At 35.6% G+C, this 21,539-nt stretch overlaps 1 protein-coding gene across 1 annotated transcript in view; it reads right to left on the bottom strand.

Annotated features, from left to right (window-relative positions):
- Positions 1 to 21,255, bottom strand: part of LOC129738035 (mucin-4-like) — a 49,488-nt gene extending 28,233 nt beyond the window's left edge. The window contains exon 1 of the mRNA XM_055729209.1: positions 20,936 to 21,255. The gene's annotated coding sequence lies outside the window, so the exon portion shown is untranslated. The remainder of the gene's footprint in view (positions 1 to 20,935) is intronic.
- Positions 21,256 to 21,539: the final 284 nt, after the last annotated feature.

Raw genomic sequence — 21,539 nt, 5'->3', positions numbered from 1 at the left:
CCACTGGACCTATTTTGGACCACCCTTAGACTAAATAAGTTTTTTTTAAATTTTTTTTTTCATATGTACGACAGCGATTGATGTGCAATTATGCGAATAATTGTGTTATCAACACCCTAAGAGGGAATTGAAGATCTCAAAACAGATTTTATAAAGTTTTTCTTGTGAATGAATTCATCTATATATATAAAAAGGAATTTCTGTCTGTCTGTCTGTCTGTCTGTCTGTCTTTCTGTCTGTCTTTCTGTCTTTCTGTCTGTTCCCTATAGACTCAGAAACTACTGAACCGATTTACGTGAAACTTGACAGATGGGGGTATTGGAGGCCGGGGAAGGTTCCTATGATGGTTTGGGACCCCTCCCCCTAACAGGAAGGGGGGGGGGAGGGGCCTTTCAAGCAAAAGACAATTTTTTGCATAACTCGAGAAATAATAAAGCAAATGGTATAAAATTTGGCATGGGGTGGTATTTGGGAACGGGGAATATTTCAATGAATATTAGGTACCCCTCTCTCCTCTCAGTGGGGTGATAGGAAGGGGGGAGGGGGGCTACCTTACAATTTTTCATATAACTCGAAAACTAATGAAGATATTGGAACCAAATTTGGCAAGGGAAGGTATTTTGATACGAAAAATATTTCAATGATTATTTGAGACCCCTCCCTCTTTGCAGTTGAAAGGGGGAGGGGCCTCTTTCATATTTTTTCACGTAATTCAAAAACTAATAAAGCAAATGGAACAAAATTTGGCATGGGCGGATATTTGGGAACGTGACATGTGCTAATGATTGTTTGATACCCCTTACTTCTTCCAGCGGGGAGAAAGGAAAGAGGGAGGGAAGTTTCATACAATTTTTATTGCATAACTCAAGACCTAAAACAGCAAATAGAACCAAATTTGGCATGGAACGATGTTTGGGTACGAGAAATGCTTCTATGAATATTTGGTATCCCTTACTCCTTCAAAAAGGTGGATGAAAAGGGGGAAAAGAGGTCTCCCTTACAATTTTCAGTATAACTGGAGAGCTGATCGAGCAAATTGAACCATATTTGGCATGTGAGGGTATTTGGATACGAGAACTGTTTCTGTTATAAATTGAAGCCCCACCTTTTTTCAGCGGAAAGATATAAAGGGGGAAAGGGGGGCTTCCATACAATTTTTTTGCATAACTCGAGAATTAATAGAGCAAATGAAATAAAATTTGGTATCAAGAAGAATTTGAGCACAAAAAATACTTTTATGAATATTAAGTTCTCACCCCTCCATTCAATGGGGAGAACGGAAGGGGGGTGCTACTTCCTTTCAAGTTTATGCATAACTCAAGAATTTACAAAGCAAATAAATCCAAATTCGGCATGGGATGGTATTTCAATACGAGAAATTTTTTTATGCCAAACAATTCCTTTCTTGCAGTTGGATGATAGAATTGGGAATAAAGTAAGGGAAGAGGAAAGCTTACATTTAACTTTTTTTTTTACAAAATCCTTGAAATGGACAAAACTGAACAAGGAAAATCATTTTGGTATGATTCAATGATTATCTGACACACCATCTTCCTGGGTGGTGAGCTCAATACAATTTTGTTAGCATAAGTTCTCAATTTATGCTAACGAAGCCAACAAATGGAATAAATATGGCAGGTAAAGGTACTTGGTTACGAGATATGTTTCTACGATTGTTATAGACCCTTACGCTTTACAGTGTAGAGAGGGGGAGAAAGTAGGGGGTTCCATAGAAATTTTATTGTAAAGCTTTAAAACTTATCAACCAATGAAACTATATTTGATATAATAGGATTTTCGGGAACGAAAAAAAATTGATATTATAAAGATCACGACCTCCATTCAACAGGGGGTAAAGGGAAGGACAGGGGGGGGGGGGGCTCACTTATCAGTTTTTAGCATAAATCCAGAATATATCTAGCAAAAACAAACATATTTTATAAGTTTGATTGTTTGCGTTCGATTAATTTGTGATCCTCCTTCTTTAGGGCGAAGCTTGAAGAAACAGATGAAAATTACCAGATCTTTAACCCAAATTTATAGATCAAGATTCAGAATATTAGTTTAAGTTATTTTTGTGTTGCAATACAAAACTTCTGCTGCAGGTCTCATTTTTTAGCGGTCGCTTATGAATTATGTTATAGTTTGACTTAAAATGATGCCAACAAAACAATAAAAATTTGAAAAAAAAAATCTGAAAATATTATTTGATTTTGAAAGGGGTAGCAAAGCACACCGGGTCAGCTAGTTCCTTAATATAAAGACCCCCCAACTTTTGTATCCATAAAATTATAAAAGACATACATAGATTTTTATAAAATTACAGCTTGTCGTATAAGAGTTAGCAATTTCAAGCATTCTCAATACATATAGTTGTACTAAAATATTACCAGTGAAACTGACATTTTACTCAAAACATAAATAGGCGCATTTGGCCCCACCGTTTGAGGTTTTAGAATAAAATCGTTTTATCGAAAACTAAAGGAGATTTCAACATGAAAATAACTCCAATCTAAAGAAAACAGATGTATTCTCATGTGTATATAGTTTTATACAGATAATCTTCGAAGGAATATTTGATAAAATCAATATTCTGTTTAATAGACGCATATAGCCTGCTTTCCCCAACTAGTTCATCTTCAATGTTTATAATAGAAATCTTGTTAAAAAAAACATTGTTTCATCTAAATGAACGACCTCTTACTAAAATAAAATTTAAAATTAAAAATCTAATTTGAATTTTATTAAATATCATTTTCAAGCAACGGTTTTCCAATGTTTGAAGGCGTGTTAGAAGTGATATCGAGGCGCGACCCATAGCGCAATAAAGTATTTAAAAAGAGAATGTACAAAAGCGGTACGAATTGCTTAATCCGCCAGAGAATTCCACAAAGGGAAGAGATTCTACTCTCCAAATGCTTTAAGGTTTCATCTATTAGAAGCCCAAGATATTTAAAATTGTCACTTTCTCAATAACGTTGTTAACGGATACAGAATCTCCGTGAGAAGGGATGATTTTTTGGGAAAAATATATTATTATATATTTTGTCTTTGAGAAATTTAAGGTGAGCAAATTTGCATTGAAATATTTCAAGAGATCTTCGAGATCATCTTCAATTTGCCTAATGATATGCAAGGGACTGTTTGCTGGATAAAAGAGTATCATGTCTAAAAAGCCTTGGAACACCATGTAGAGGAAGTTTTTGTACATCGTTCACATAAAGTAAGAAAAGCAAATGACCGATATTACTCCCTTGAGGGACTCCAGTGTCCATATCTCTTAGTGAACTATAAGTGTTACCAATAGAAACGTATTGTTTCCTACCTGTTAAGTAACTACGAATGACATCATTCGCAATTCCCCTAATCCCATAAAATTCAAGTTTACGCAACAGAATATCATGGTTCAAAGTATCAAACGCCTTCTTCAGATCTAGAAACAAGGCTCCTACTAGTTTTTTCGAGTCAATATTTTCTATGATTGTGTCCATTAGTTCACAGGTTGCTATTAAGGTGTTAGACCCTGCTCTAAATCCATATTGTAGATTATAAATGAGGTTGTTCTCCTCCAAAAATTTATTGATTCTGTTGATTAACATTTTTTCGAACACTTTGTTAAAAACGCCTAAAGTGGAAATCGGACGGTAGTTATTTACGTCAAGGCTGTCTCCTGATTTGAATACCACTCTTGCAATTTAAAGAGAATTAGGATACAGTGCAGTCTCAATTATATCATTGAAGCACTGATAAAGAATTAAAGCGATATCGTCACAGTTATCTTTAATTAGAGAGGTAGAAATTTTTTTCATGACCGCAACATTTTTTTATTTTTTAGTGAATTCATTTTAAAAACAACTTCCTTTTGCGTTCCTGGGTGTAAAAAAATGGAGACACGATTAGTAAAGGACAACGGATCAGAATCTGGTTCTCTGGGAATATCCTTTGCAAGAACATTACCGATATTAGAAAAATGTTTGTTGAACGCTTCGCAAACTTCGTCGTTTTTCTCAAGGACCACATTCTCTACTTTTAGAATTGTTTGAGTGTCAGTTTTATTTTTCCCCAAGATTTTATTAATGTTTTGCCACACTTTATTATTGGTCGTTTCGTTAAGTAGACTTTCATAATATGATAGTTTGCTCTTCTTTTTACATTTGTCCACCTTATTAGAAATATGCTTTAGCATATCCTTTAGGTGTGAATCATTTGGGTGGCGTTTTAAGCGTTTAAGATAGTTGTATTTTATTTTGATTGAAGCACAGAGATCGAATGACATCCAAGGGCAAGGCTTCTCTTTAATTTTCATTTCTCGGGATATCTTTCTTGTACATTCCAAAACCAATCTATTATAAACAGAAGTAATTTCTAGAAGGCAACTTTCGGCTTCCACAACACGTTCTACTGTGTCCGGCTCTTATTCAGTCCCAAACTCGGCGCTTTTTCATGTTCAAACAGATATACCTATTTCATTCAAGATTCGAAGATTTAAATGTCCACAAATCAAAAAGAATCTCTTCAGTGACTAATCGAGCAGATTGAAGTCCAAGCAGATCAGAGACGAGCTGAACTTATCTGTGAGTTCCCGGACGGTTCAGCGACGGTTGGCGGAGAAGGGACTAGGAGGAAAAAGTCCCCGGAAGGTGCCGATACTGACGCCGAAGCACTTGAAGGCGCGGCTGAAGTATGCGAAGAACCACTTCGATTGGGTCGGTCCGGAAAAGGAGAAACTATGGAGAAATGTGCTGTGGTCGGATGAGACCAAAGTGAACCTCATCGGCTCGGACGGAAAGAGTTGGGTCCATCGCCCACTCGGCTGTGCGTATATGCCCCTGTATACAAATAAAACATTCAAACATGGAGGAGGTAGCACCATGGTGTGGGGGTGCTTTTCTTGGTACGGGGTGGGTCCCTTGTACTGGATCGACCGGATTATGGACCAGCATCTCTACGCCCGGATACTTCGGGAAGTAATGCTGCCACACGCCGAGTGGGAGATGCCCCTAAAGTGGCAGTTCCAGCAGGACAATGACTTCAAACATACCGCTAAAACGGTTAAAAAATGGTTCCAAGATAATAAGGTAAACGTTATGGAGTGGCCAGCACAGTCCCCTGATCTCAATCCCATAGAGAACCTATGGGAAATAGTTAAACGTAAGGTGTACTTCGATAAATCAAAAAACAAGCAGCAGCTGTGGGAGAGAATCCAGGCGGTGTGGTACGCTACCCCGGTGAGAACGTGCCAAAAGCTGATGGAGTCGATTCCGAAACGGGTGCGAAAAGTGATGCGTAATAAGGGTTATACCACCAAGTACTAACCCTGCAAGTCGATCACGGTATGAATTTCCTTTTTTTTACCATGAATTCTAAAGCAGTCCTATTTTATGTCGCGTTATTTTAGTCAGTAAGTATGTTTAAAACGCATTTTTAAATAAAGGACAATTGTTTTAACTACGGATGATTTTAATTTCTTCGAAGAATGGAATTTACAACTTGTAAATGGTTTGATGCACTTAAATGGAACTTTTTTTCTCAAAGATTTGTCACTTTCTGTTTTGGATTGAGCTGTGGTCCTATTCTATTGTCCGACACTGTATCTCTCTCTCTCTCTCTCTCTCTCTCTCTCTCTCTCTCTCTCTCTCTCTCTCTCTCTCTCTCTCTCGTTATTCCTCTCTCACACAGTTTGGTTTTCTATACATTTGTTCGTCAATTGTGGTTCTTAATGGCTTAGAATTGTCTCCATATCAGGGTTGGCCGGCTCCTCCCGAACAACAAAAAGCAGAGAGAAAACAAAACTATTTTCAGTTCGGCTTCCGCGTGCACTTCTCTATCGCTAATCATGCTCTACTCGTGATCCGAGTTTGCACGATCTGGCTGTAAGCGACTGATGACAGCGACGGACAGCTGATTTGAGAGTTATACACCTCAGTGTATAACTCAAAATAAAAATGTGTTGACTCTTCCCGGTGTCCTAATTGCTAAGAATTGTTTTTTTTTTAGTTCCGTCCGAATGTTTTTGAATGGTTAAATTGACCTGATTTAAAAAAAAAAATATTGATTTGTCTACAAGCGATACAGTGTATCAGTCGAAGCGGATTCCAGTGTAGGTTTAGCATTCCACAATTATTTTGTACTGAGCCGGGACGAACACTTCTTGGCTTTAAAAAAAAATCCTTGTAAAAACGAATAAATAATTTAAAATTTTCCATTTCCAAAACCGGGCAATATCCGCACTGAACCCAAATTCACTCTTAAAATACACATGATTTTTCACTTAAAAACAAGGATCCAGTGATTTTCTTCCATTCAAGAGCGACATATACATTTCACTTGGAAGTCACTTAAATTTCAAATGAATTCATCCACATTCACTTCAGTCGTCACTTGAATAAGTGAGAAAAAATATTCACTTCCCCATCACTTGAATTTCAAGTGAATATCGAGTTGTAATTGTGATTATTTTCAGAGTTCAAAATGGCAAATTCTAAAGAGCAGCGTTTAAAGCTTATGCTGGATTTGGATTTTGCCAATTCTTTAATAGGCGATTTTGGCGGTAGTTTGTGTTAAACGCGATGTAAGAAAAAGTTATTTAAAGGTGTTATCATGTTTCAGCTTGTGGGTTGAACGGGACAGGTTTTTTGGTTTGCAGCAGGAAAGATTTAGAAGTCGCACTATCCGCAGTTACCGATCTGCCTTGGGATTACGATGGAATTTTCTTTTCGCCATAAATTTATGGCGAAAGCGTAATGTAAGTATTTGAAATCGTAGTGCTGTTCTATAAATGTTCTTTTATTTAAAAACGCGAGAGATAATTAACTAGAAACATACTTAGAAACTCAGATAAATTTCACTCGAACGTCCTAGTGTAATTCACTTGACCCATCACTTAAAATTCAAATGAAATTACGTATGGCGAGAATTTACTACAGATGTCACTTATTTTTTAAGTGAAAATTATTTTGGGTGTGGAAAAAATAACAGACAATCGTCTTAAACATTAAGGGGAAAGTGAAGAAAAATGATTTAATTTTTTTTTGTCACAGCACATCAGCAGTGTTGAATTCGTGTTCAAAGCATCCGAGAAAAAGTTTGGATTAAACAAACTTTTACACATCCGTTTTTTGACAAACAAAGTGAAAAAACGGGCAAAATCCGAATAGATTTTTACAACACCCTTTTCCCAATAATTTATTCGGAAAAACCGGGTGATCTCGGATAAATCCGAACAATCTGGAATTTTTATTTATGTACTTTCAATTTCATATGCGGGTTAGACACCTTACACCAACGACGTTGAAATATCCAGAAATCATGATTGGAGTAAATGCTGAACTTTGGATGTAGATTACCGGAAAAAGTAATGAAATTTCAAAACATGAATGCAAATTTCCAATGAGCTTCATTACGGACCATTAATTGCTGAACTTGAAATCAGAAACCAAAAATAAACTGCAGGTCTTTCCATCAAAATCGACGAGCCAATTCACCAGAATAACAGCGGCTGCCATCGGCAGGTGGGTGTTACGTGGGTGGATTTCGATCCAGATAGAAACCATAGTAGCAGCAGCATCAAACGGGAAAGCTTGCAGTACCGCAAGCAATGAAATGCTTATCTAGAATGAACTCCAAGAATGTTGTATCAGTTAACTGAAAAAAAAATGATCGGGACATTACTGGTAATTATTTATATTCAAAATTTAAACTTGCAGTTGAGGCCTAAGCCAAAATCAACCACCAGCCGAATTATCTACTTTACAGAGGTAAGGTAACTACTATGACTCGAAATGTCAACAAGGCCTGACTGGACCGATATGATGGCAATTTTCGCAGTTGGTCCCCCTTCACTGATGATGGCTGGTCGGCTGCTGCAAGTTTAAAAGCAACGGGTTAGTAGTGTCTGCTCCATGCCTGCCTATATCAGTTTGCTTTGCTCTGTGCCAGTTGTGTTGGTGGACTGGAAATAACAACATATATCTAGATAGACCTTTTCCTTCACGAGCAGGAACTGGTTGCTGTTTGGACAGGGCGAAAGAGGATAAGATGGTGGCTAATATTTTTACATTTAACTGTCAGTGTCTTCATCCTAGGAAAAATGAACTTTTATGATTTAGAATTTATAGAAAACCCATTCCATTCCAGCTGCCAAACAAACAGTTTTTGATTTTCATCTATTCTAAAGAGACTACATAGAAAGAGGCGCAGTCTGCTCGATTGGAATGACGCTGACAGAAAACTAAAAATTCCAATCGTGACATTTCGTCTCTTTGTTTACTATAGACTCGTTAATCTATACCTACAGGATTGCTATGATTCTTTGTTTGTTGTGAAATTCCATAGTTTTTCCAAGTTTCCTCGGTTAAAGTGCCGATTTTTTTCTGAGTACTGAGTTGTAATATGATAACTTAGTAAATAAAACAAATCAATGTCAGGGTGGCCACAACCTTTTCATTTTGAAATTCCCGGTTTTCCCGGGCAAAAATTCAAGGTTTTCCAGACTTTGATTGTCCATTTTCGTCGGCATATAGCAAAATTTTCAACTTATTTCATTAATTTGGTTGTTTCATAACATTCAAATAATTGAACACTTGGACGAATTTGATTCTATTCTAAGGTTTTCATCACATTTATATAAATGATAGAAAAAAACATCCTACACAAAATCGTTATGGGGTTTAAGTCATGTTTACAATTTTTTTTGTGGTGTTACAGAATTGTGTTACTACAGCTCACAAAATCCACGTCTCTTGAATTTCAAATTGTTCTGAGTGCGTTCAATCATGTCACAGTAAATTCAGAAAAAATGTTGTTTTCAGACGTTTTACAGTCAGTTATAAATGCACCTTCAAGCGTAATATAAATTTTTGCTAAACATTTATCATACTGATTCACAGAGGATTGTTATAATTACCCACACACAAAACTTTCGAGGCTCCACTTAGCAAAAATTCGCTGTTACTTTCCGTTAGCAAAAATATTTTTTTACTGTTGAGTTAGCACTTTTTCATCGGATCGGATAATTAGCTCAATTTGAGTAAAAATAACCCATTTGTTACTAAATTTAGCATTTATAGTAGCATGGACTCGAACATTTAGTCTAGGCACGAATCGCGTTCGTTTGACAGCTTTTTCTCCGGGTGTTTTTCGTTCGGTCGTCGTTTCGTAGTGAGAAAAATGTAGAGAAAATTGAATATTTAATTTGTTTTCCTACTTTCAATGAAATAAAAACCGATAAACTTTGTGATTGTTCTTTCGAACAATCGATCGGTCGTCGGTCAACAATGCTGTTTCCTGTGCCGGTGATTGTTACTGGTTCCCGGCGTTTCCAGGCTGCTACAAAACATCTGTCCGGAAACTGGTACGAATCATGCATGAGTTCCGGTGATACCTGCCTGTGTTAAGGCACATCACACAGTTGGTTCCAAGCGATCCCATTCCAGTCAGAAGCGTGCTGGCGGAAACATGAGCAAGCAAGAAGATTACGTTGAAGAATCGTGTCCAGAGGTAAGAGGAAAATTATATTATGAATAAGTTTAAATTTGAAACTAAACTTTTTATTTTCTAGTTTTCGGCGGTACGGAGCAAACTAAAAGCAAAAAAAAGATGCGGAAGTGCCAAAGTGATCGGAGGAATCGAAGCTGGTGGGACTGGCGATTGTGCTGGTAGAGAAAGTTGCGACATATTAAACAGAGGAAGCAGGGCGATTTCGAATTCAAACTTCAACATTCCGCTGACTATGGTGGAATTCCGATATTAGTCCTCATTAACGAATCCGAGTCCAACACGCCATTTGTCGGAAATCATATGTATAAGGTAAGTTTGTTTTTCTTAATTTTATGTTCTACATGAATTAGGAAATATTTAGAGTGTTTGCCAATTTCTAGAACCGAACCGGATTTACCACTTACTGGATTTTCTGCTTTAAATTTTAAGCAAGAGTGTAATTTTCTGTGTAATTATATTCATGCTTTGCTTCCAAAGTTAAAAAAAAACTATTTCAGTTTTTATTTACAGTCTTAAGCTGAAACATTGATGAGAGATCTCTTGCATTGCATTAAGATTTGGAATTAGGTAATATCCTAACTGATTGCATATTTGAATATGAAATGAGATACCTTCTTGAAAATTTGGATAAAATAAGCTTGAAAACCTAGAAGTATTCATTTGATGAACAAAATTGATAAAAAAGTAGAAAAGTCTAATTCAGGTTTGGAAGACATTAGTTATTAAACAAAAGTATAAATAGAAAATCATCATGTTGGTAATGTTTATGGTATAACACCAGAATATTTTTTTAAAGAATTAATTTCCCCTGCCTCTCCCCAACAATGTCACTTTCACCTCTCCTCCATGTAATATGAAACAAGCTTTTGGCATTTATATTCATTTGGTTTTGTATAAATTGATAACCTCAATGTTTGATGTTGTTTTCAAAGCATCTTCCAAACACTTCTCTCACTGATATGAACAGATGCAAGTTTCATGCATGCTTATTACAACTGATTATTTTTCCATATCAGCGTTTTACATGAACTTTTCTGATTCTACTGGATAGTACCAAAATTTTATGTAGAAAGTAAAATGAAAAACCTAAACCTGTGTTTCATGAAAGTTATTAATATTGTTGAATATGTTTCTAGCAAAGCCTGAAAAAATAATATATTTTTTTGCACTTCTTAAGTATATCTATTTAAATGAATTGATCGGCCTTAAAAGTTTAATTTGAGTTAATCTGATTTTTAGACTGTGCCTGTGTTTGAAGTTTTCAAAGTAATTTCTGTTTTTAATTTTCAGCTTTCCTGACCGGCTGCAAACAGGGTTGAAGAAAACCTGATGTGATGACCAGCTGAAGCCCGTTGTGTCGCAGAAGGCCCGAATTCGGATATACTTAGTAATGTTGCGGGTAATGCAATAAAATTTAAAATAAATTCAAGATCAGTTTTTTATTTATTAAAAAAAAAAATTCATTCGGAAACAAACGGTTTTATTGAAATTTTAAATTTACTAGTAATTTTCAGTAAAAAAAAATTTGCTTAAAATTTAGCAAACAGAGATTATTTTTTACTATAAAATTAGTAAACATTCAGTCAGGACACTTTTTGCAATTTTGCTAAAAGTTTAGTTAAATTTTTTTGCTAAATTGATTGCTAAGTTTTTAGCTGGTCAAATTTGAGCAAAATTTTGCTAATTTTCGGCCTCGGAAATTTTGTGTGCATGTTTTTTAAAATCACGGGGCAATTATGAACACTTGTTTTTAGGCATTGTTTGACTATCTAAATTTATTTTTTATGTTTAAAATAACAATAACCGTCAAGTTCTTGAAAATAAACCGGCATACATATCTTTATCAGTTTCTAAAATATGTGATTATAAGATTGTATGGACAAGATACCTTGTTCCTTTGTGAATACAAAAATGTCCCATGGCTAATTAACGGTAAATCTTCAAAGACCACAAATCGTATCTAGACGCAGTGTTTAGATTACTCTAGAAACATTGCCAACACTAAATATTTTTACGTAACAAGAATCTAAACAGTGTTCATTACTACCCCATATTAACTTGGGTGATTATGAACAGATATCCGAATATTTTTTCCGAAGAACAGTTGTCTTCTGTTTAAGCTAAGTTTTAAAATTTTTTAAAACTTAATTTTTGATACAAGTTGCAAAAATACAGTCCACGATCTACTTCATCAAAAAATTTCAGTCATTTGGCATTGTCATGAACATGTGGTTATTTGCAGGATGCACTTCTTGTAGGTCAATTAATGGATTTTCAAAGGATTTTCCAAATTTTCATTAAACTGTGTATGCCACTCGTTGCATTGCTCGATGTTGTCAGCACTCGACGTAATTATCGAACTCGGCAAGCCCCGTGGGATAAATTTACGACTCGTGCTAAAAAATAAACTTTTTGCAATGAATATCCAATAAGAAACCATTCACCATAACATACATAACATTAGTTTTGTATCTTGAATTCTGACTTCGAAAGTTAAAGAAAATATTGGCAACAAGTTACAGAGTCTTCATTTAACAGATTTGAGAATTATTCAACAGCATATCAAAGTTTGAGATACAGACAAAATTTAATACCTACATTTATTCAATTCAGATTCACTCATTGTTTATTTACTTTAAACTAAGGAATTTGAATTTCTAAAAACATAGAAAAAAATTGCCAAAGAAATTCAAAATTATGATATCTAAATTTATTAGAATAAAATTAAAAGTATCGTTAATCAATATAAATAAGAAACATTTATTTTTGATTTTCAAAGCGAAGTAAAATTAAATTTTGCAGTTTACATTGATTGATACTCGAATTAAACTACCTATAGTATTTAAAAAAATCTGAACTTCAGAGCTCATGGATTTTGAGTTCAAGGAAACATTTCGATACATAGAAATTGCAAAATTTGAAAGAAATTTAAAAAAGAACAATGTACTTTTGTGTGGTACCCATAAAAAGTTTAAAAATACACAGCAAAAAAATTCTAAAAGTACACGGAATCTAAAAAACGAGTGATCTATTTTTTCTTGAGTATAATTGCAAAAAGATGTAATTTTAAACTCTTTTTGATGTAATATTAGACTTTTTTCAAAAATAGGATAGAAATAAACTGTTTTGATGTTATTTTACATTGCGTCATGCAAAAATCAACCGGTCAATGAAATTTATGTCACAAACAGTGTAAAGTTAGATCTGTTTGATTTAAAATTGAATGTAAACAAAGTAAACAAGTCGAAAAATTATTCGGAAACGAGTCGATCAAAGGCGTAGCTACCTACAGCAGCACTTCTAGAGTCTTTTAAAGTCGTAAGTATACGTGAAATGAAGAATACGGTTGAAACTGACTAGTTTTTTCTCCATTACAGCAAGGTCAGATTTTTTCGCAGAGGCTGATATCCGGACAGCTATTATCCGGAGAAACTTTTGTCAGATCAATTCAAGTGTCCAAGTGCTAAGCGAAAGATCATGATTTTCCGGAACCATTCGAGGATACTGATGACGCTGAACTGCAGTAAAAACATCCCCGTGCTGGGAATTCTGATGCAACAACAATTCCAGCTTGACGCTTTCCGTGATGGTGTTTTAATTTTCAGTTATGTAAATAAATGTGAATTAAAAATAATACATATGGGTGTATTCATTCAAAGACAAAAGCAAAAACCTGAATATTTAGCAAAAATATCCATATTTACGATAATAAATTTAAAAATTTACATCCCTGTGTATTTTTAAACGACGGCTTCTGTGATCCGATCTCGTGCATTGATTTCGATCTAAATTTACACGCCTCAAAAATTACATCCTGGAAAAAAATAAACCGTGATAGAATTTTACATCGAAATCGATGTTCCGTTTTCGTGCATCGTTTTCAATCTAAATTTACACGAATTTTTCTTGCTGTGTAACATATCTAAATTCTCTACTAAATTTGACTCCATATTTGATTTCGATCTTTTTTTAAATATTCTTAGCATGATTCAGTCATGCTTGGCAAAAGTCATCGTCATGAGGCGTGAAGCTGTGACTGTGAAGCCTCTTGGTCCGTCAAACTCAATTGACTGTACCTTAACGACCAGTCACTTCGTTTGCCAGTCATTCATTCCCCATTCATTTGAAGCTAAAATAATAACCTAGTCAAGCAATCGCATTCAAGCGACCGATGACGAACAAGAAACGCATTTATTATTATTGTTGCTCCTGCCAGCAAGCCGAAGACGACCGAAGAGGAACAAGAAAAGCATTTATTATTATTGTTGCTCCTGCCAGCAAGCTCGTTTTCAGTTTTTTATTGCTATTGTTGCTCTCTGCCAGCAAGTCGTTCATTTAGTTGTACCTGCCGTCAGCAGCCGGTCGAAGTGTGAAGAGATTTGCCAGTCACTCTCAGGAGAAATTTTGACCATGTGTAGGAGCTTCGCCAGTCGATGATGGAGAAATGTTGATTGTTGTCGTGCTTTATCCGTCATGCGAGTAGTGAGGCTCCGTCAATTGAGAACAGTGCCAGTCGTTTGAGGAAACAAAACTAGTCGGGTCAAGCGTGACGGGCGAAATTTACCATCACTGGATTCAGTACTATCAAACATTGCAAACTATATTTATAATTTATAGAAAAACTGATATCATAAATTATTTTAACAATTCAAATTATAGAAAAACAGATCTATTTTTTGGCAATAAAAATATTTTCATAAAAAAAATCTTAACGTTTTCATTTTTCATTCAGTAGAGGATTAGTTTGCTATGCAGCAAAATGTGGATTTGATTTCAGTGAAAAAAGTAACAGTTAATTATACAACATATCTATATTTTTAGGTTCAGTCAATTTCTCGGGGTAAAATATTTTCATAAAAAAAATCTTAACGTTTTCATTTTTCATTCAGTAGAGGATTAGTTTGCTATGCAGCAAAATGTGGATTTGATTTCAGTGAAAAAAGTAACAGTTAATTATACAACATATCTATATTTTTAGGTTCAGTCAATTTCTCGGGGTAAAATTATGAGATAACTGTTCCGGTTATAACGTATTTTGTAATGTTTGCTTGGAAATAACCCCTGTATCAGAACATATTTTATAAATTTCTTCTAACACATGCTAAGCTAAAACTAATTTTAAGGATGTATGCAAAAATATAAGTTGAAATAATGTTAATGTTTTAAAAATCAAAACAAATTTTCAGAAACTATGAACAAAGTTATAAAAAGCAGCTTACGATCAAAACTTGATGTGTACCTGTTTTTAAATCTGTAAAGCTTTTATTTCAAAAATAGATTGTGCCGTCCCGAATTCGAACCATTTGTCAGATTCTGTCAAATCTAGTTCTGAAAATATTGGGTTTTGAAATTTAAAAATAACTAAGTTTTGAGTAAAATACATCATTTATAACTGATAAACCGACAATCCTATTTAAACAGCAAAAACAGATTTCGAATCTATTTATTTTTCTCCATTTGATAGAGGATTAAGATATTATCTAGCTATTCTAGATTCAAATGAACAATGCTTGAAAAAAATCCTCAAGTTAAAAAAAAAACAATAGAAAAAATATAACTATTTGTGACATCATTGAACAACATTTATGAGCTTTCGATATAAAAAATTTAAATTCTATTTACAACTTTGTTGAAGACTTCAATTTTTTTTTGACTTATGCTTTTAAAAACAATATTTGATTCATTTTGATTAAAAAATATTCCAAAATATCCTTAAATTCACATGTTTTACTAGACTGTGAAAAATAAACTTAAAAGACGCCTCAGTTGTCTCAAAATTCAACTATTCGCGGTCTTCGTAAAAGTTGATCATTGATTCGAAACCTACGATTCCAGTATCTTATAAAAGTTCCAAAATGTGGCTAAAAAATGTCTTAAGTTAACCCTTGAATCTCGAAATCTAGAGCTAGCAGGGAAAAACCAAACTGCATATTTGGATATGTCACTCTCAAATTAGTCAAATTAGCTCTCAAGCCGCCGAAAGAACGTAAATTTGGTTGACTCGTGCTATTGGAAAGAAATAATTATGTTATTTTACCATGGGTTTTTTTCAACATTCAAATTCAAGGATTTTTTTTTTATAAATGCGTCACTCAAAACACAAACATGTATATTCTGAGGAAAGTACCATGCAATGTTGAATCATTTAAACCACTCACCCTTATGAAATTTTCACTGGATTTTTATAAATTTTATTTCAATTTTCGTCACGGATCAGGTTAGAAAACAGTTTATTCAAAATTTTCGCAAGTTTTGAAAGGAACCTTAACATGACTGAGTAGGCTGCGGCCGTGGATGACGGGTGTGATTTTTTTCGCTACGAATTTTATCCCGAAAAAATATTTCATTTTTACATATTAATTGTTATTTGTGCTGAAAAATGGTTCAGAAGTTGGATGATTTGAGTTTGCATAGTATATATTCTTGTTTGGTAGACGTTCTACATGCCCAATTTATTGCCAAAATTGGTGGATGATGTTTAGTGGCCGATGTAACAGCTGGAGCCGGTGCTGAAGCTGAAAGGAAATGTACTACTACTTCAACACAAGATACTTCCTGCGAATCATTCTTCAGATCAAACTTTCGAAGAAGTCCCGGATTACATAACAATTTCTATGAAGCTGAAGTCAGAATCTTTGACCAATTGGTTGAAGATACTATAAGGATATATCATTGCATACAATCAAATGGTTCTTTGAAGAGGAAGGAAGAATGCGCTGAATTCGGTGAGATTGTTCAATTTATAGGAATTTGTGGAACCATTATTATTATATTGACAAGTCCTACTTGCCATGTAGGATGCCCCATATCTAAAACCCTCCCATTCCTTTCTGAAACAGCTTCATGGGTCGTATGAGTTCTCTGCACCTAAAGAGTTTATTTCGCTGTTTCAGAACTTTCCTATCATGATTACATTGACTTGCCACGGTGTGCATTATAGTACCTCACTGAAAATCAAAGCGGCACTTGAAATAAGTATTGAAACCAGATACTTATTTTGGCATCTCGTGTTGGCTCTGATTAACAGTTGTTCTGTATGTATCAGCCTATGCAAGATGGGTGTAGTCACCCTTTGCTATGCTATGCTATGCTATTTTGAAAGGAATCTTAACATATTCAAGCTTTAAAAGTGTAATTTGAAGTTTTCTGGATAAATTATGTCCAGTGATCGAAAAAAGATAATTTTCCAAACAGTGCGTTTGATAGGTTTCCCTTTTAACTAAGCAAATTTTCAGCGATGTCAAATTTATTATAATTAAGCCACAAAAACACCGTGTCGTGCATAAAGATGATTGTCTTGTGTTTAAACACTACCACTGGAAAGTTGTAATTTAAGTATCTTTTGCATTTCCATTCGAAATTCAACTTTAATTTGCTTGCTCTTATATGATTGATAGTTTTTTTTTTAAATAATTGTAATCATGTGCGATACTTAAACAAATTCTAAGAGGCCTTGAATTTCTCATCTCATTCTTCAAGGCAATTTTTAACTCTAGGTTCCGGTAAAATTAGTGAGTTTTTTCAATTTAAAGGTAGTTGAAGAGAATAAGAGAGTAGTTTAAAAATTTCCAAACTTATTCTTTTTTGTAAGAAGTTCTTTCACTTTTTTATACTGTTGAATTCTGACTTGATAATTGAATTTTGGGTTGAATCCCTGATCGAAGAACCAAAACTGAATTTCGGATAATTTTCCCGGTTTTGGGTCTGAATTCCCGGTTTTCCCGGTTCAACTTTCAATTCCCGGTTTTTTCCCGGTTTTCCCGGTTCTGTGGCCACCCTGCAATGTAAAATTTCAACTGTTTGTTAAGACGTATGAGAAACCACTCTACGATGCTCACAAAGTTTAAACCAAGCATCGTAGCGGAACCCTTGATCTAATCTATGGTAAAAAGTCTATGGTTATTGGGAATAATTTAATGCAGACCCCTTAACTATGCATTGAATCCGTTTCTGGCAGGCAAAAAGTGTTGCCTGTCTAGTAGACACCCAGCAAATAACTAAAAATGAGAAGTTCCATGGATCGCAATCTGTGCAACCGGTTTCTACGCAATTTGACAGAGGTTTCTGATGGATAAAGAAAATTATGTTAGAACCGAATTTAAGAGGTCAAATGCTTCGAGATGCCTACTCATGAAAAGTTTCCAACCAGATTCCAATTGGTTTTTTCAGGTGAATTTGTGTTAAATATCATGATTTTCAAAGATTTTGCTTTCGTGGTAAAAATAATAGATCAATACATGACTGAAAAAAGTGTACAAAGATAAAAAAAGAGATTTTATGATAAAGTAAGAGTATTTCTTGAAATCAACAATTTTTTTTAAATATCATATTAACACCTTCATTTCCTCCATAGAAAGTTTTTCGATTGTACACGCTGACGAAAGTTGAACGCTACATCATGGACGACGAAACATATGTGAAGGCCGACTTCAAACAGATTCCCGGCAACCTGTTTTTCACGGCCAGTTCAGCGTTCCGGAGCATGTCCGCGCTCAGAAGATGTCCAAATTTGCAAATAAATTCCTGGTTCCTTCAAGTCATTTGTACATGCGGGAAGCGGAGTGCACCTTTCGTGACCCAGGACACGATGAACGGACAGGTGTACATGAAAGAGTGTCCCAGAAACACTGTCGTCAAGTCGTTAGAGGAGAGATCGGGCCTTGAATCGTGCAGAGGAGAGGTAAACCTCGAGTCGATGCGAGGAAGGGTCGGATCTCAAGTCGTTAGAGGAGAGATCAGGCCTCAAGTCGTGAAGAGGAGAGGTTTGTGTGGGAATCTCGAGTCATTGCGAGGAGATGTCGGTTTTCAAGTCGTTAGAGGAGAGTTCAGGCGTCGAGTCGTAAGGATGAGAGGTTTTGCTGAAAGTGGTCACGTTAATGAGTATTGCCTTGGAGCGCATTAGCGCGAATAGACCTCCCACTATTGAACCATAGTGTACTAAACAGTTCGAGGTGGGAACCAGGTCTGCGGCCCCAGGTGGAGTTTAGGGAGTAGGGGGTATACACGGAGTATATCTCTTCCCATTGTACCAATATGGACCCGGAGGAGCAAACTGGGGGGACGCGGTGGCTCGCCGTGCCTTGAAATACAATCCGTAAACCGGGATTTACCACCTGTGGTTAAAAAAAAAACAAAAAAAAAAGAACTACCTTCGAGGGATACCCACGGGTAGAGAAGCTCTCGATGCCGGGCGAGCCTCTTGAGTCGGAGTAGGATGCCGTCACCGTCACATCCGAGTCGTAGCGTTCAAAGTCCCGAATGTGTGCCGTGACAAGCGCGAGTCCAGGACACGATCTGGCACACAACGTGCAGAAAAAATCCGCGGGCCGAAAGGCTGATGTCATGCTGAAGCAACTAGCAACGCGACCTACAACGCAACGTTCACACGACTAACCAGCTCTCATTTGATCTCCATGGAAATCGCGCAGACCTGTCATACTGGTCGCTTTGTGTAGCGCGACCAATCTGATGCCAATGTGTTTAGTAGCGCGACTAGTAGGAAATCCAATAGGAACATTGTTTTTTCTCGATTTGAAGCAGTGATTCCGGGTTTTAAGCACAATAGTACGAAGATCTGTCCGAACTTGTGATAATAAACTAAAAACTATCTTAATCGGCGAGAAAATTTTCATGAATTCTTAGTTCCGGCAAAAAAAACAAGGAATTTTGTCGGTTCAAATTTCGGCATTCTTGCAATCCGGGTCGTGATTTGATGAGTTTTTGATGGCTCCGGAAAGAAAGGAGACGATTCAAAGCATTATCAGATGTAGAGAAGTGATGATTTGTAGGGAATTTCAAAGTGACAGGTCGCGCCAGCATGACATACCAATGCAATGCAACGCAATCTTATTGGAACGTTGCGTTGCGTTGCGTTGCTAGTTGTTTCAGCATGACATCAGCCAAAATCCTAGGAAACTACTGAACCGCTCAACGTGAAATTCGGTATGTGTTGGTTATGAAGACCAACTATGGTTTCTCTATAATACTTAAAAGGCCTCCGATTTATGAGAGGCGGGCCCCCCCAAACTCTAAAATTTTTCGAAGGATTAAAAAAAAATAAAAAACATAAACGTGTTGACATGATGAGATGATTTATTAAATTGTCAAATAAGTTTTGATAAAATTAATTGATACATCGTATTGATAGATTGATTGATTGAATTGCGTTTATTTGGGAGGGTGCCGTGCGCTTAGCTATTAAGCACCCTTCGTATTGATAGAACCTTCCCATTTTAATTAATGAAGACTCTCAAATTTCATAAATGTAACGTACATGTTATCAACAAAAACAATTTCAAAGTGTTTTTTTTATAAAGCTTGGTACACTTTTTGATTAAATGGAGGACTCCTCCCACTTTCAAAATTTTGTTGTTTTTTATTTCAATTTCAAAGATATTCCTATTTTTGTAAAAGTTGAAGAAACTTTCAAACCTTTAAGTAATATTGAGCCCGACGACTCAAAAAACAGATGCTCAGTTTTCATTAAAATAGTCCGCTACCGAAAAATTATGAATTTTATTTAAAAGAAATTTTTCTAATCAAAATAAATTTATCATATTTTTGTTGAGATTTGTCCAATCCAAGCAATCGATGGGACAGATAACAACATACACATAATAAATAAACAATCAAATATGTATCCATAGGGATGATTTTCTTATAAATAGGATGTTAGGATAGTAAATAAAGTATTCTTGGGATGAATAAACCCATTGGGCTTAAAATCCCGGAAAAAAAAAGTATTCCAGTTTCTACCCTCAAGTAGTAAACATCTCCTTTCCACTGCCCAAGGTGCTGCAACAACAAATTTTCTTTTGAAGAGGGAGCCAACGAACTTGATAAAATAATGTAAGTTAAGAACAAGATAAACCTATGCGTGTACGTGCTTTGATTTCAAAGACAATAGGAAACTTTTGCGTAGGACAGCAATAGTCTATGTACAAAATATCACTTCAGAGGAAGGATTTAAATTAAGAGCTCAAAATAAATAAATTTATAAATTAAAGTTAAGCAAATAATATTCACATAAGCTACATACATACTTACGAAAAACAACATTATTCCGAATTCAGGAAGAAGTGGAGGTACTCAAATATTTCACTCCATCCAATTTTGAATTTTTTACGCCGATTAACCCCTACGAAGATAATACATGAATGATTTGTCAAACTGTTCGAGTAACCCCGAATTCCCCAGTTGATTCTTCACGGTGGCGGCTGTTCTCCACAGTACACAGTATGAGGGAGGGTGGTATTTTTGATTCACTAGTGTTGGTACCATTTATTTACTAAACACTTTTTCTCCCCCATCAAGCGCACGATCTTTTTTTCCAAATCAAAATAGATTAAGCCCCATTTGGCTTCCCAATTTCCAGCACGCATTCCCAAAAACTACAACAGACGCCATATTTCCGGATTCATATTCGTCAATTACTCACAGTCGAACGGATCGATACACCGGATCCGTGCGCATCGGTATGCTTTTTTCCTCGGAATTCACGACATATTTTGCAAAGGTGAAACAGAGGCCTATCACTGTGTTCGCTGACTTGGTTCAATACGAGGATTAACACGAACGGGATAAATTTGTTTGATCATAAACCGCAGATCACTGTTCACAAGGGGTCACACTTTTGCACAATCACAAGACGGCGGCAATAATAACGCAAACGCACGAACCGTGAACAAAAATCGAGAAACGGATAACGTTTGCTAAACCGAGACGAAATAAGCGAACACCCAACCGACCCGAATCGCTGCTAGTGAGAAACTGAATTTTGGGGCAACGCATTCGCCTAGAAAACCTTTCGCAAGGGCGAAAGGTTCATGCGTTCACGCGTTCATGCACTTGCAAGTTATTGGTTTGAACACGCTGATATTAGAATCCTCGTACTGTAATTAATGTTTATCAACTCAATATTTTTAAAAATTCAGTGGATCCGTGCATCACTAAAAATTAAAATTCATAAACTCATAACTGTGTTTATGACTACATATTTTTATCATTTTTATAACCAAATTTTATTTTGCCGCAATGGGTTT

Source organism: Uranotaenia lowii, chromosome 1 (assembly GCF_029784155.1).
Source record: "Uranotaenia lowii strain MFRU-FL chromosome 1, ASM2978415v1, whole genome shotgun sequence".
Taxonomy (NCBI): Eukaryota; Metazoa; Arthropoda; class Insecta; order Diptera; family Culicidae; genus Uranotaenia; species Uranotaenia lowii.
This window is presented reverse-complemented; position numbering and strand designations above follow the sequence as displayed.